Source organism: Mus pahari, chromosome 15 (genome assembly GCF_900095145.1).
Source record: "Mus pahari chromosome 15, PAHARI_EIJ_v1.1, whole genome shotgun sequence".
NCBI lineage: Eukaryota > Metazoa > Chordata > Mammalia > Rodentia > Muridae > Mus > Mus pahari.
The window spans coordinates 23,073,362-23,088,626 of record NC_034604.1 but is presented as its reverse complement, the minus strand read 5'-3'; positions in this window follow the sequence as shown (position 1 = coordinate 23,088,626).

Genomic DNA, 15,265 nt, shown 5'->3' with positions numbered 1-15,265 from the left:
ATCTTTACCAATCCTAAATCAGATAGGGGAACTAATATCCATTATATATAAAGAACTCAAGAAGACTGATTTTAGATAACCAAATAACTACATTAAAAAAATGGGGCACAGGGCTAAACCAAGCATTCTCAACTGATGAATATAGAATGGCTGAGAAATACCTCAAAAAATGTTCAACATCCTTAATCATCGGGGAAATGCAAATGAAAACAACCTTGAGAATCTACATCTCACCAGTCAGAATGGCTAAGATCAAAATTTCAGGTGACAGATGCTGGCGAGGATGTGGAGAAAGATGAACACTCCTCCATTGTTGGTGGGACTGCAAGCTTGTAAAACCACTCTGGAAATCAGTCTGGTGGTTTCCTCAGAAAATTGAACATAGTACTACCAGAGGATCCAGCAATACCTCTCCTGGACATATATCCAGAAGATGTTCCAACTGTTAATAAGAATACATGCTCTACTATGTTCATAGCAGCCTTATTTATAATAGCCAGAAGCTGGAAAGAACTGAGATGTCCCTCAATAGAGGAATGGATACAGAAAATGTGTTACATTTACACAATGTAGTACTACTCAACTGTGAAAAACAATGAATTTATGAAATTCCTCGGCAAATGGATGGATCTGGAGGGTATCATCCTGAGTGAGGTAACCCAATCACAAAAGAACTCACATAATATGCACTCATTGATAAGTTGATATTATCCCTGAAACCTAGAATACCCAAGATACCATTTGTAAAACACATGAAACTCAAGAAGAATGAAGACCAAAATCTGGAGACTTTGCCCCTTCCTAGAATTGGGAACAAAACTCCTATGGAAGGGGCTACAGAGACAAAGTTTGTAGCTGAGACGAAAAGATGGACCATCCAAAAACTGTCCATCCCATAATGAGCCACCAAACGCAGACACTATTGCATACACAAGCAAATTTTGCTGAAAGGACCCTGATATAGCGGCCTCTTGTGAGGCTATGCCTGTGCCTGGCAAACACAGATGTGGATACTCACAGTCAGCTATTGGATGGAACACAGGGCCCCCAATGGAGGAGCTATAGAAAGTACCCAAGGAGCTGAAGGGGTCTGCAACCCTATAGGTGGAACAACAATATAAACTAACCAGCAACCCCAGAGCTCATGTCTCTAGCTGCATATGTAGCAGAAGATGTCCTATTCAGCCATCATTGGGAAGAGAGGCACCTTGGTCTTGCATACTTTATATGCCCCAGTACAGGGGAACACCAGGGCCAAGAAGGGGGAGTGGGTGTGTAGGTGAGCGGGGGAGGGGAGGGTATAGGGGACTTTGGGGATAGCATTTAAAATGTAAATGAAGTAAATACCTAATAAAAATTGAAAAAAAAAAAGAAAGAAACCCTTGTCTCACAGATATCCCTATTTATACTTCTCTATTCTAGAAATCACTAGTTCATAGTTTATCTATGCATAAGCGTATTCCGTTTCCTTTAAAGAATCATATAGGCTCTCTGATTATTTTCATGCAGAACTCTTAAAGATGTGCATTGCTAGAGGTGATTATAAAGTCACAAATGGAAGATATTTGCTCACTGTGTTTACACAAAAGAGTGAAATGAATAGAAAAGTATGTCAGAGGGATTATCTGAGATGGTTGATAGACAGAGTTAAATATCAATTCTTTATTGCTTTTGGGAGTAATATCAATCATAAAATGTGTCCCAGGTTGTTGGGTTATGGTATTTTAGCTACACTAGAACTTGAATTTTGCTATAGCATGAAAGAAGTAGTTCCTGAATATTACCTATTTGTTTTAGAAAAGCATCTACATGACTGTAGATAAGAATCTAATATGTGATTGCCTCCTGTAGAAAGGCTCACTAATAAAGAAATCTAGTAATATATTTTTATCTCTATTCTCTTTCTCTCCCTCTCTCCTGTTTTAGACTCTGCATTTTAAGGTGGCACAATAGAATCTATTGTCTTCTGGAAGTGCCAGAAAATTTACAAAAGAGCCTTAACTGTGTCTACTCCAATCAAATTTTTTTGACTATTGGATATCTCACTGAAATGTATGTTTTAATATATCATCCTAATTTTAACTTTCAATATTAGTACTTATTGGACCAGCCTGACTGGCCAGAACCTATTTTATCCTTGCCACAATTAGGTTTCTATTGCTAGGATAAAAGGATTATTTACCATACATCTAGATGACTCTCTGTTATTTGGGGAATCCAAAGGAAGGGGCTAGAGTCAGGAATGGAAGTGAAAACAATGAAGGAAAGCAGCTTACTGGGTAGTGCTTCCCTTGGCTTGTTCATCCTGCTCTCTTATACAATCTAGGACCACATGACTGAGGTAGCACCACACAGTGGGCTACACACTCACAGATTAATCAAGAAACTCCACAACAAATGTATGTTCAGGAAAATCTGATGGAGGTAGGAAATATGAAAAAAAAAAAAAAGGACAAAATATCTACTAGGACAATGGTGTACCTTTTCAATATAATGAAAACCCGAAGACCAGAATGTCTTAAAATCAACGTACCATGAGCAGAACACATGTGACCAATGTGCAAATAATTTACTTAAACTCAAACTAAAAACAAATAATTTAAAGAAATTGAAACATATGTACTCAAATATATAACATGCATTATAATTTATATGATGAAAAAAGAACAATTAAGAAAATGGAGCCCACATCATTTCTGCTAGAAAATTATTACCACAAAAATTTCCAGATCAACATCTAAAAAGAAGTACAATGGAATGGTTTATCATAGAATTCTAGTTGGTATAAATATAACTCAAATATATAAGTCTAAAAAGAAATGTATCAGGTGAAGAATATGAAATAAATCAATTTTATATGACTTTTATTTATCCTTTGAGGAAGGAGAGAACATCAGAACTCGTCTTTTTTATTCAAATTCCTCAAGTCTACCCACAGTCTACAGAAGTAAAACTTCTAGTAACAAGATTTTTCAACCAACATTTAAAGTCATATATCCTTTCTTTTTGCCAATTTGGCAGAACATACTTTTAGAATATTCTAGAATCATACCTAATTACAAATCCCAGCTTTCATTATGATTTCTTCTCATTTGTATATTTATTCCACTTTAGTATACTCTTCCCTAAACATAGCTTAGTTTGATCTTTGTTTCCTTGCCAAGAACCTATTTATTCTACATGTTGAAATGTGCTATTCACATTCAACATTAAAAATTATAACCATACTTCATGTGATATTCAAGGGCATAATTTTTTCACAACGCTGCTTCTTGAACCAAGATGTCACATCTTAATGTAACCATCTTTGAGCACCAAATTATGAATTAACTTTTAAAGTGAGCTTTATTTTTCTCCTTTGCTTATATTACAGAAAGTCCAACCTGTATGGCCACAAACTTTTTCAATATTGAGACAAATTAATGTAAGAAAGATCAAGGATACTGCTCAATCTGAAGTAAATTACACATTTTCAAAAAATGTTATTGGTTTTAAGAATGAAAATAAAAGAAGGTTATTTATCTCAATCCACAGAGCTACCAAGCAGACATACTAGGACTATACAATAGAGTAACACATAGCATAATGCATTAGAAAATGTAATTGTGCATAAATCATGTACAAAGTAGAAAGCACAAGTTTTGCATTTGGCAAACATTCCTTTCTTTTACATAATTCCTTAATTTTCATCTTTCTGCTTCCATTCTTCTCTCATAGAAATAGCTATATAAAACAAAGACATAAACTGTATGCAATTAAAATAAGAAAATAGCTGAAAGCAATGAATTGATAATTATGTTAAAATCCATACCACGAGGAGTTTTGCATTGTGAGATATCTCATTTTCAAGTATTGACATCAGCTTCTCTCTTCTCTCCAAAAACTGAAGATTTGTGGTTGTCAAGTTCCTCCAGAATTTACAAACTCTTTTAACCTCAGCTTTGACCAAATTATAAATGGTTTTTGCTGTCTGTCATCTGAGACTACTTCTTTGGATGTAAGCAAATAACTTGGAGTTACTGGAAGAATGAGGAAAGGAAAGGGATTATTTCTGGCATAGGTCTTAAAGTGGCAATAGAACTATAGCACAGTACATGTTATCTAAACAGGGGTTCAGTAAAAAGCAGAGGACCCCTAATTATTGAGGGGAAGGTGGTAATAGAGATGAAGACGGGGGGAGGATGAGGTTATCTCGAAACCTTCAAACAAATCACATTATTAAGTCTAAAAATGCCTTAGAAAAAGCATAACTTGGTGTGTACATATAAAGAGTTTACATGAAATTTTCTTTGCTGGACTGACAATACTTTCTCTATAAACTATACACCATCTAGCAAAAATGCCAATACAAGGCATGAAAAGCCCCTTTTGTGGCTGGTTTGAGTTTTCCAATAGACTCCTCAAAAGTTGATTATTCCCTTGAGGAACAAGGTAAGTCCCTATTGCTACAGATAACATACATTTCAGACACAGGCACCATAGGACCCTGAGCTAGAACTCACACACACACACACACACACACACACACACACACACACACACATACACACACTCACTCACTCACACACAAACTTATCATTGAGGACTAGTTTCTCTTGTACTAGAGGTACCATACAAACTTCCAAAAGGAGGCAAGCAGCAGTGCTACCCAGCTGTGATATGTATGTTGAATACCCATCATAGCAGATTAATATGGAAAGTATAGTAGTGTCAACACATACATCGACAGAACAACCAGTTATTGTCCAGCTCAATTCAAGATACCCCCAATAAGAGGGAAATTAGTCTTTGTACCAGTATTCTAGCTAAATTCTCAAGGGGAAAGAAGCTATGGATATTGGATGAGAACTCAAAATGCCTACTTTACTAACATAGTATAACCCCTGCCTACATTCTAAATCTTTGCCCCTATGCCCATAAATAAATGTCATCCTGAGCAACAGAAAGAGGCCCCTGCATAAACCACAGTTAATCAAAATGTAGAGTCATGGAGACCAGTCTCAGAGGGTACATATATAAATAACTATAACATGTAAGATGCAGAGACCATTGATGAAGAAGGGTCAGAGGCCAGTTAGTTAAAGAAGCATGGAGTTTGCTGTAAGATTGTATCTCCTACGAATATCAAAATGCTACCCTCTCCCCATTTCACCATTATAACTGCCTTGACATGACCTGAACAGGATGACACCAATAGGCATTGTGACCTGGATACAGAAAGAACAAAAGGCCTTGTCCCTACACAAATATTTCCAGGATACACATTAAGTCTCAGAATAGGACAAAGAATATTCCTCATGGAAGTGTACAAGAATTGGTTATTCAATACAAAATTTCCACCCTTGGAAACATATACATGCCTCAATTATGTAGACTGAGCAGATTGTATTTATGAATATGTAATTGCTAACTAGTAATAAAAGAAGACAAAAGTTTCATAGAGACCAAGGAGGGCATATGGACATGTTTGGAGGAAGAAAGGAGAAAGAGCAAATGAAGTAATTAGTCTCAAAAATTACAAAACAAAATACTGAAAATAAATATTATAAAAATTTCCTTTGTTATATTCTGGCAGTCCTATGGGCCTTCATAAAAACAAAATGGAAGAAGCAAACATTGGGAGAGGACCTCTATATTCAGCGCTGAAATTTAAGAATATTCCCTTATTCAGGATTCAGGGAAGTAGTTGACATAAGTTAGATCATTTTGATCTTTGTTTGTTGTTGTTGTTCATGCTTGTTTGCAATCATTTTGTTTGTTTACATTCAATGAAAAAAGGCATTAGATTTGTCAAATATCAAAAAGAGGTGTATGGGAGGGCTTGAAGGGAGGAAAGGGAAGAAAATGAAGTAACTATATTATAATGTTAAAGTTAAATATTTTGTGTTGACTTATGTGTGAAGAAAAGACAGTATAGTTTTTCCTCCAAGTAAGGAGATAAATGTTATTAGCCACAGCGACATTTGTTGTATCCTTTCAACATGCTTTCTCTTAATTATTGCCACCATTGCCATGATGTTAAGCTATAACTGTGATACATTTACACAATGGAGTACTACTCAGCTATTAAAAACAATGAATTTATGAAATTCTTGGGCAAATGGATATATCTGGAGGATATCATCCTTAGTAAGGTAACCCAATCACAAAATCACAAAAGAAGTCACTAGATATGCACTCACTGCTAAGCGGATATTAGCCCAGAAACTTAGAATACCAAAAATACATTATGCAAAACAGAATAAAACCAAGAAGGATGACCATTGTGTGGATACTTCATTCCTCCTTAGAATAAGGAACAAAATACTCATGAAAGGATATAGGTACAGAGACAAAATTTAGAGCTAAGATGAAAGGATGGACTATCCAGAGACTACCCCATCCGGGAATCCATCCCATCATCAGCCACCAAACCTAGATACTAATGCTCATGCCAGCAAGATTCTGCTGAAGGGACCCTGATATAGCGGCCTCTTGTGAGGCTATGCCAGTGCCTGGCAAACACCGAAGTAGAACACAGGGTCCCCAATGGAGGAGCTAGAGAAAGTACCCAAGGAACTGAAGGGGGCTGCAACCCTGTAGGTGGAAAAACAATATGAACTAACCAGTACCCCCTGAGCTTGTGTTTCTAGCTGCATATGTAGCAGAAGATGGCCTAATTGGCCATCACTGGGAAGAGAGGCCCCTTGGTCTTGCAAACTTTATATGACCCAGCACAAGGGAAGGCCTGGGCCAAGTAGTGGGAGTGGGTGGGCCAGTGAGCAGGGGCAGAGGGGTAGAAGGGGACTTTCGGGATAGCATTTGAAATGTAAATAAAGAAAATAATAATAAAAAATGCAGAAAAACAAAAGGTAATAAAAAGCAAAGCTGTCAAATTCACATTTACTCAAGTTCAAAGGCTATGTTTAGCTAAAGACAGCCCATGCTGTGACACTACAAGTTTGAAGAAGAGGACACTGGTCCCTTCCTCCATCCATATCGCCTGCTGATGGGGCTCTCTAGGCCCAACCAAGCTGCCCTATCCTCCCTGCTATCTCAGAGGGACCTTCATTCTCCTGCCAAGTATCCTCTACCTCCATCAGAATGCTGACCAATACAGGTAAGCTTCCCTTCCCCCATCTGCTGACTGAGCCCTCTGGGCTAAGCCAAGATGCTCTGAAAATCTACTATACCAGGGGGAACCTCTATTCTCCCACTGCTGTTGAAGCCCATGCACCACAAAATTGGAAAATCGTAATGAAATGGACAATCTTCTAGACAGATACTACTAACCAAAGTTAAGTCAAGATCAGGTGAACTATTTAAAAAGCCCCATATACCCTAAAGAAAACAAAAACAAAACAAAACAAAAGCGCCCAGGTCCAGATTGTTTTAATGCAGAATTCTACCAGACCTTCAAAGAAGAGCTAAGATCAATACTCCTTGAACTATTCCATAAAATAGAAATAGAAGGAACCCTACCAAACTCATTCTATGAGGCCACGGTCACCATGATACCTAAACCACACAAAGACTCAATGAAGAAAAATAATTTCACATCATTTTCTCTAGTGAATATTGATGTAGAAATACTCACAAACTGAATCCAGGAATATATCTAAGATATCATCCATCAATATCACAGAATTCATCCCAAGGATGCAAAGATGTTTTAATATACAAATAGATATCAATGTATATTTCCATACAAATCGAAAGAAAAATAATCACATGCTTTTCTCATTTGACACTGAAAACACCATGGATAAAATCCAACACCCCTTCATGTTAAAAGTATTAGAGAAATCAGGGATACAGGAAACTTAACTAAATATAGTCAAAGCAATATACAACAAGCCTATAGCCAACATCAAACTCAATGGATAAAAATTTAAAGCATTTTTACTAACATCAGGGACTAGACAAGGCTATTCACTCTCTCCTTATATATTTAACATAGTACTTAATATTCTAGCTAGAGCAATAAGAAGACTCAAGTAGATCAAGAGGATAAAAATTGGGAAAGAAAGAAGTTAATGTATCATGATTTGCAGATAATACAATAGTATGCATAAGCAATCCCACAAATTCTGCCAAGAACTCCTGCAGCTGATGAACAACTTCAGCAAATGCCTGGATACAATATTAAGTAAAAAGTAAACAGTAACCCTCCATTATAGAGAGGTTATATGTGCCAAGAAAGAAATTAGGGAAACAACACCCTTTACAATAGCCAAGAAAATATAAAATATTACCATTAAAAATATCTTGCCTAGAGTTATAAAATAACTCTAAACAAAGTGAAGATCTGTATTACATGAACTTAAAGTCCCTGTTTAAAGAAAAAAAAAACTGAAGATGGAAATATCTCCCATGCTCATGGATAGGTAGGATTAACATCGTGAAAATATGCATTTTACCAAAAACAATCTACAGATTAAGTGGAGTCCCCACCAAAATTCTAACACAATTTTTATAGACCTTGAAAAAACAAGTTTCAACTTCATGTGGAAAAACAAAAAACTCAGAATAGTCAAAACAATCTTGAACAATAAAAGGACTTTGGGTGGAATCGACTTCCTTGAATTCAAGCTGTACTTTAGAGAAATAGTTACAAAACTGCATGATATTGGGACAAAAAAGACAAAAAGACACATTTAGCAATGGAATCTAATTCAAGCACTCCCCTAAAACCTCACACACATATAGACACTTGGTTTTGGATAAAGAAGCCAAAACCATACCATGGAAAGGATCTTCAACAAATGGTCCTGGTCTAACTGGATGTCTTTATGTAAAAGAATGAAATAAATCTACATTTATCACCCTGCCCAAAACTCATGTTCAGATGGGTCAAAGACCTTTAAAAAAAGCCATTACTCTAAATCTCATAGAAGAGAAACTAAGAAATATCCTTGAACCCATTGGTATAGGAACAACTTCCTAAATAGAGCACAGTGGTTCAGGCTCTAAAATCAACAATTGATAAATGGGACCTCATGAAACTTAGAAGCAAAGGACACTGTCAATGAAACAAAATAGCAGCCTACAGATTGGGAAAGAATCTTCACCAATACTACACCTCACACAGGGCTAATATCCAAATTTTCTGAAGAACTCAAGAAGATACACAGCAAAACCCCAGATATTACAATTTAAAAATGGGGTACAGACTTAAACAGAGAATTCTCAGCAGAGGACTCTCATATGGCCAAGACGCATTTAAAGAATGTTCAAAGTCTTTGAACTTCCCTGATTACTTTCCCTGAGATTTTATCTTATACTTATAAGAATTGCTAGTATAAAAGACTCAAGTGATAGCACATAATGGTGAGGACTTGGAGGCAGGGGAACAATCCTCTATAACTTGTGGGAATATAAACTTGTACATTTACTTTGGAAATCAATGTGACAGTATCTCAGTAAATTTGGGATAGTTCTTCCTCAAAACCTAGCTATACCACTCCTAGGCATATACCCAAAAGATGCTCCAACATACAACATTAAACACTTGCTTAACTATGCTCATAACAGTTTGATTCATAATAGCCAGAAACTGGAAACAACCTAGATATCCTTCAACTGAAAAATGGATAAAAAAAAAAAAAAAAGCTACATCTACACAATAGAATGCTACTCAACTATTTAAAACAAAGGTAGGATTTTTGCAGCCAAATAGATGGGACTTGAGAGTATCATTTTGGGTAAGGTAAACTAGCCCCCAAAAGACATGCATGGTATGTACTCACTTATACGTGGATATTAGCCATAAAATACAGGTACCATGTTATATTCCACAGACCCAAAGAAGCTAAACAAGATAGAAGGCCCAATCAAAGGAGCTAGAGTTTCAGTTAGAAGAAGAAATAAAATAGTCATAAGAGGCAGATGCAAGGAGAGAAGTGGGAGGGAGGGGTATGGGGTGAATGGTGGGTTCAAGGTCAGGTGTTGGAAAAAACAGGACATATGGCTAGTAGTCATGAAAATGAAAAGAAATCTGCAGCTGATGGGGTGAGGAGATGAAATCATCTACAAGACAGGACAGTGATTTGGGAAAAAGGAAGTGCTCTAGAATCAGTGGGGCTAACCTTAGCTGAAACTCACTACACTGGACCTGAAGTGCCCACCTCCTGTAGAGATGCATGAATTCCAGTAGAATGGTAGAGACACCAACCAACTCAAAAACCTCTTAGCCCAAAATTTATCCTGACTACAAGAAATGCCAGCCTGGCACAGGGAATGGAGCAGAGACTAAGGGAATGGCCAACCAATAACCAGACCAACTTGAGAACCATGCCATGGGCAAAGCACCAGTCACTACTAATATTGATGATACTCTGTTATTCTTGAAGACATAAGCAAGATTTTCTGTGAGAGGCGGCTCAACCCAGCCCCTGACTCAAACAGATACAGTCGCCCACAGTGAAACCCTGGATGCAGCTTGGGAGCTCTCATGCAAAAAGGAGGACAGAATGTGGCCCTGACAGGGATAGGAACTCCACAGGAAGGCCAATAGAGTCAACTAACCTGGATGATTAGGGCTCTCAGAGTCTGAATCACCAACCAGAGAATATGCATTGGCTGGACCTAGGCCTCCCCATGCATATGTAACAGATGTGAAGTTTGGTCTTCATGTGGCCCAGAACAATTGGAATGGGGGGTAGTTATCCAAATGCTCTTGCCTTTATGTGGGGTATGTTTTTCTAGCTGGGGTGACTTATCTGGCCTCAGTAGGAAAGGAAGCACCAAGTCTTGCAGATACTGGAAGAGCCATGGTGGGATGATACTCAGTGGGGTCAACCTCTTAATGGGGAAGGGGCTGGGAGACAGAGGATAGAGGATGGGAGATGTGGTATAGGGAGTGGGGGATGGAGTGGATATTGGGAGGGAATGACTGGAAAAGGGTCAGTCAGCAAGATGTAAAAGGAATGAAGGAATGAGGAGGAAGAGGAGGAAGAAGAGGAGGAGGAGGAAGAGAGGGAGGAAGAGGGGAAGCTCGGCATGAAGCTCAAAGATGACCAGTGTCTCAGCATGCCTGCGGAGAATGACTTCATATGTAACACCACTACAAATAAAAGCAAACAGTAACACTAAAGAAAAGCAATATGAAAACAGGAGCAAAACTGCCTATTGCTTCCTGGATACAAATCCCAAGTTAAAAGTTAGCTCAGTGATTTGCAGTGTTCAGCAAGGCTTTTCCATTCTCAATGTCCCCAAGTATGGTTGTAATGAATGTTTCAGTAACCTTCAAGATTATAGTATAGGGTTAAATTATTTAGTCAACTTCCTGATATTCACCAGTATTGGCATTTCATATTCTTAAGAAGATTAAGAAAAATATAAAAATAATTAAGTGTGACACTCTCTTGTAATTAATATGGTAATACTGGACACATTTTCTGGCCTGTAATGTGGGTGTAGCTTGATGTTCAAGACCTTTAGCCTTCTGAGTCTTCCTTAAGGGATAGAGACCTTGAGACAGTCTTTGCAATGCTGTACAGGCAGCAAATGAGTTTGGCCAGCAAACCAGGAGCTCTTCATCACTACGCTGGTTCATTAAAAAAAAAAAAAAAAAAAAAAAAAATGGTGGTGGGCGTGGTGGCGCATGCCTTTAATCCCAGCACTTGGGAGGCAGAGGCAGGCAAATAAAAAAAAAAAAAAAAAAAAAAAAAGCTGTTAAGCTGTTGCATAAGCTAAAGTGATAGTTCAGTGGTTAAGAACATTCGCTGTTTTTCCAAANAAAAAAAAAAAAAAAAAAAAAAAAAAAGCTTGAAATCCTTATTGCTCATAAATAAAATGAAGTTAATCCATCAAAATGTGGGACTCTTTAATTTGCTCTCTCTTTTCTCAGTACCTCCCCTCCATCTGAGAGGATGTGGTAGGTTGCTTTGGGGCAAGCAATTCACACTGTAATTGTGTGGCTCTTTTAATGGCTGCACACAGAAAACACATGCCTGAAAGATCTTGTAGGATGCATTTGCAAGGACTGCTTGGCAATTTGGTATTCTGATGCTATTGAATCTTGTTTACACTAGTATGTCTTTATGAGCATTACATAGCACACAGAGCCTTGAAAGATAAAACAAAGTTCTATTAGGATAGGTGTTACATTCAAAGAAATTCCTCCCTGCTTTTCTACATTAACTGGGTCCTATCCAATATTAACAGTGTTACTCAACCATATGAAGCTCCTTTTGTTTCTGCACATAGCAAATGTCGCCACATTTCCTCCAGGATTTACAGAATTTAGACTATAAGCATTGAAGGATTTAAAGAAAAATAAAGGGAAAGATTGGAAACGAAAAACTCCAGCCCAAGGAGCTCTGCGTATAATTATTGTTAAAGTTCATTACAATGCCAATGGAGAGAAATAGAGCATTCATAATTTGGTTAAGGAAGAATGTGAACATCAAAGACGACTTCTGCAGTGGAAGGAAGCAGCCTCAAAGCTGCATGCTCAGCTCTGTTCTGGGCTTCCTTGTGCACCAATCAACAAACCACTTTGTAAGAATTTCAGGAAGCATGGTCAGGGACAGAAGCAGTTGGAGTGAGGTTGAGCCTTACAGGGGAGCAGCATCACAGAGTTGGAAGTGGCAAATTAAGAAGTAAATCCTGGTATGAGGATCCAACATAACTTCCTTTTTATATCTCTTTATGTCACTTTTCCATTCCCTTCTCATCCTCTGTGTTTCATTGCCCACCACATCTAACACACATTAAAGCTATGGTTTCACATCCTTCCGTAAGGAACACGGTTCTCTCACCCTTGTATTTCAATTGTATTATGTCCCATACTTACTGTGGTGAAAAGGTCTTCAGTGAACTATTTGCAGAAAGCTGAATTCTTCTGTTTCTGCCTTTGTGAACGATGTGTTACTGATAAACCAGTGGTGTTTGTGCATCTGTACATTCACAGTTTTTTACAAATATAAAAAAAGATTCTCCTCCAGTAGAAAGACAGGGCATCAAGTGAGGAATGGGGTGACCATCCCACAGAAAAAGTCGAACTCATAACTGTTCCTGTCTGAGAGAACTGCAGAAACAAAAGTGGAAAAGAGCCTGAGGAAAAGGTGGTCCAGTGACAGACCCAAAGTGGGATCCAGTTCAAGGGGAGGTCCTAAGACCAGACACTACTGCTGAGGCTATGCGTACTCACAAAATGAGCCCATCATGACTGCCTTCCAAAAGACCCAAAAAGGAAATGAACAGTTAGATGCAGATATTTACACCCAACCAATGGATAGAAGCTGCTGACCTCTGTTGTTGAAATTAAGGAAAAGCTGGAAGAAGCTCAGAAGGACCCTGTAGGAGGACCAAAAGTCTCAAGTAATCTGGAACCCTGAGATCTATCAGACACTGGGCCACCAACAAAGCAGCATACACAAGCTGATATGAGCCCCCCAACACATATACAGCACTGGACTACTGGATTTGGTCTCAGTCAGAGAAGATACATCTAACCCTCAAGAAACTCCCTTAAGTCCCAGGGAGTAGGGAGGTCTGGTGGTGAAATGGGTAGGGGTCAGGGACATTCTCGTGGAGGCAGGAAAAGGAAGGAGGAAGTAAGGATGTGAAACAATCAGAGGGTGGACCAGGAGAGGGATAAAATATGGACTGAAAAAATTCTCATAAGGAATGTTGAGATTTAAAATTACAATTAACTGAACCCAATATCAAGTGTTTTCCTTAATTCCACATTTTCTTACATACATACATAAGTTTCAGAAAAGAGATAGCATTTGATCATAAATTCATTATTTCTATTAGAGTAGATTTCTTTTTGTGACTCAATAGCAGAAAAATCAATAATAATAATAATAATAATAATAATAATAACAAAAACAACAACAATAAATAACAAAGGAAAATGCCATTTTGGAGAGAAAATTCTTCTTCATAGCTGACCTTCCTACACTACACTAATAGTTGCTCTTCTGCTGTATATGCCAGAGACCAGTTCTTCCCATTGCCCCCTTTACTTGCAATGATATTCACAGATAAAAGGCCAGTCCTGTACCTTTTAGAACATGATTGGTGACTCTTTGAATGGCTCTGATCTTTTTCCCCCACTGTCTCCATATTTCTGATGTTATGACCATAATTTTCTCAAATGAATTTACTAAAATTTTATTTCTCATCCAACTTTACACTTGGAAATATAAAATTAATACTATTTAAGAATCCATGATATCACATTAGGATATGCTTAAGGTCACAATGATTCAACATGATAAATTACACTTTTCACCCATTTCTGGAGAGATTAGGGATGTGGGGCTTGGATTTTGGCAAGGAAATGCTTTTTTTTTTTTAATTAGATATTTTCTTCATTTACATTTCAAATGCTATCCCTTTCCTAGTTTCCTCTCTGAAAATCCCCTATACCCTCCCCCTGCTCCCCAACCCACTCACTCCTGCTTCTTGACCCTGGCATTCCTCTATACTGGGGCATATAATGTCATCTCTAGTGTAAGACTCTAGGGAGCCTTAGCTTACTGGGAACCTCCTGAGCGAATCATGTGGAGCCAGGATCAATGCAAAAAACAAGAGGAATTTATCATTCCGGTGCACTGGGGTCATCCCAGACCCAAAGGAGAGGTCACCAGCACCCATTTGACAAGTTTCTATATGGTTTCCAGGAGCAGAATAGAGCATCAGCAATTAGGTACAATGATTGGTGGAACAGTGCACCCTTTAAACTGATTGTTCTTTAGGGAATGAGATGACAAGCACTTTCCTTGTCTGAATGTGGGCAACAGTCAGTCCTGCTGAATGTGTCCCCACCTGCATGTCATTTCCTGCCCTGTGGTCTGAGAAATGTTAATTAGCCTCTCCCTTTGGGAGCGCCAAGGGTTTCATGACCTTCCCAAAGTTCCTAAGCTGACCTTTGTGCTAGACCATACAGTGTGTCCCATGACTGTATTAGCAACACAGCAGAAAGTGGAATTAACTTCAGTTCCAAAACTGGAACTTCTTCAAGGCAGTAACTTTACATGGTATGAAGAAATTCAACATTTGATGATATTTTTCACAAAAAGAAAATAATTTTGTTGATGTTACTTTTTGTTGTGAGACAGGCCCTCTGTAGTCCTAGCTTTTCGGGAGCTCACTATGCATGCCAGGCTAGGCTCGAATTCATAGAGATCAACCACTTTCAGCCTCCTGGGTTCTGGGATTAAAGTTGTATGCCATAAAGCCTGGCTGAAAAAGTCTATTGTAATAATAAAATAATCTTTCTGCAATCAAGTGTTGCTTTTTCTTTCTTTCTTTCTTTCTTTCTTTCTTT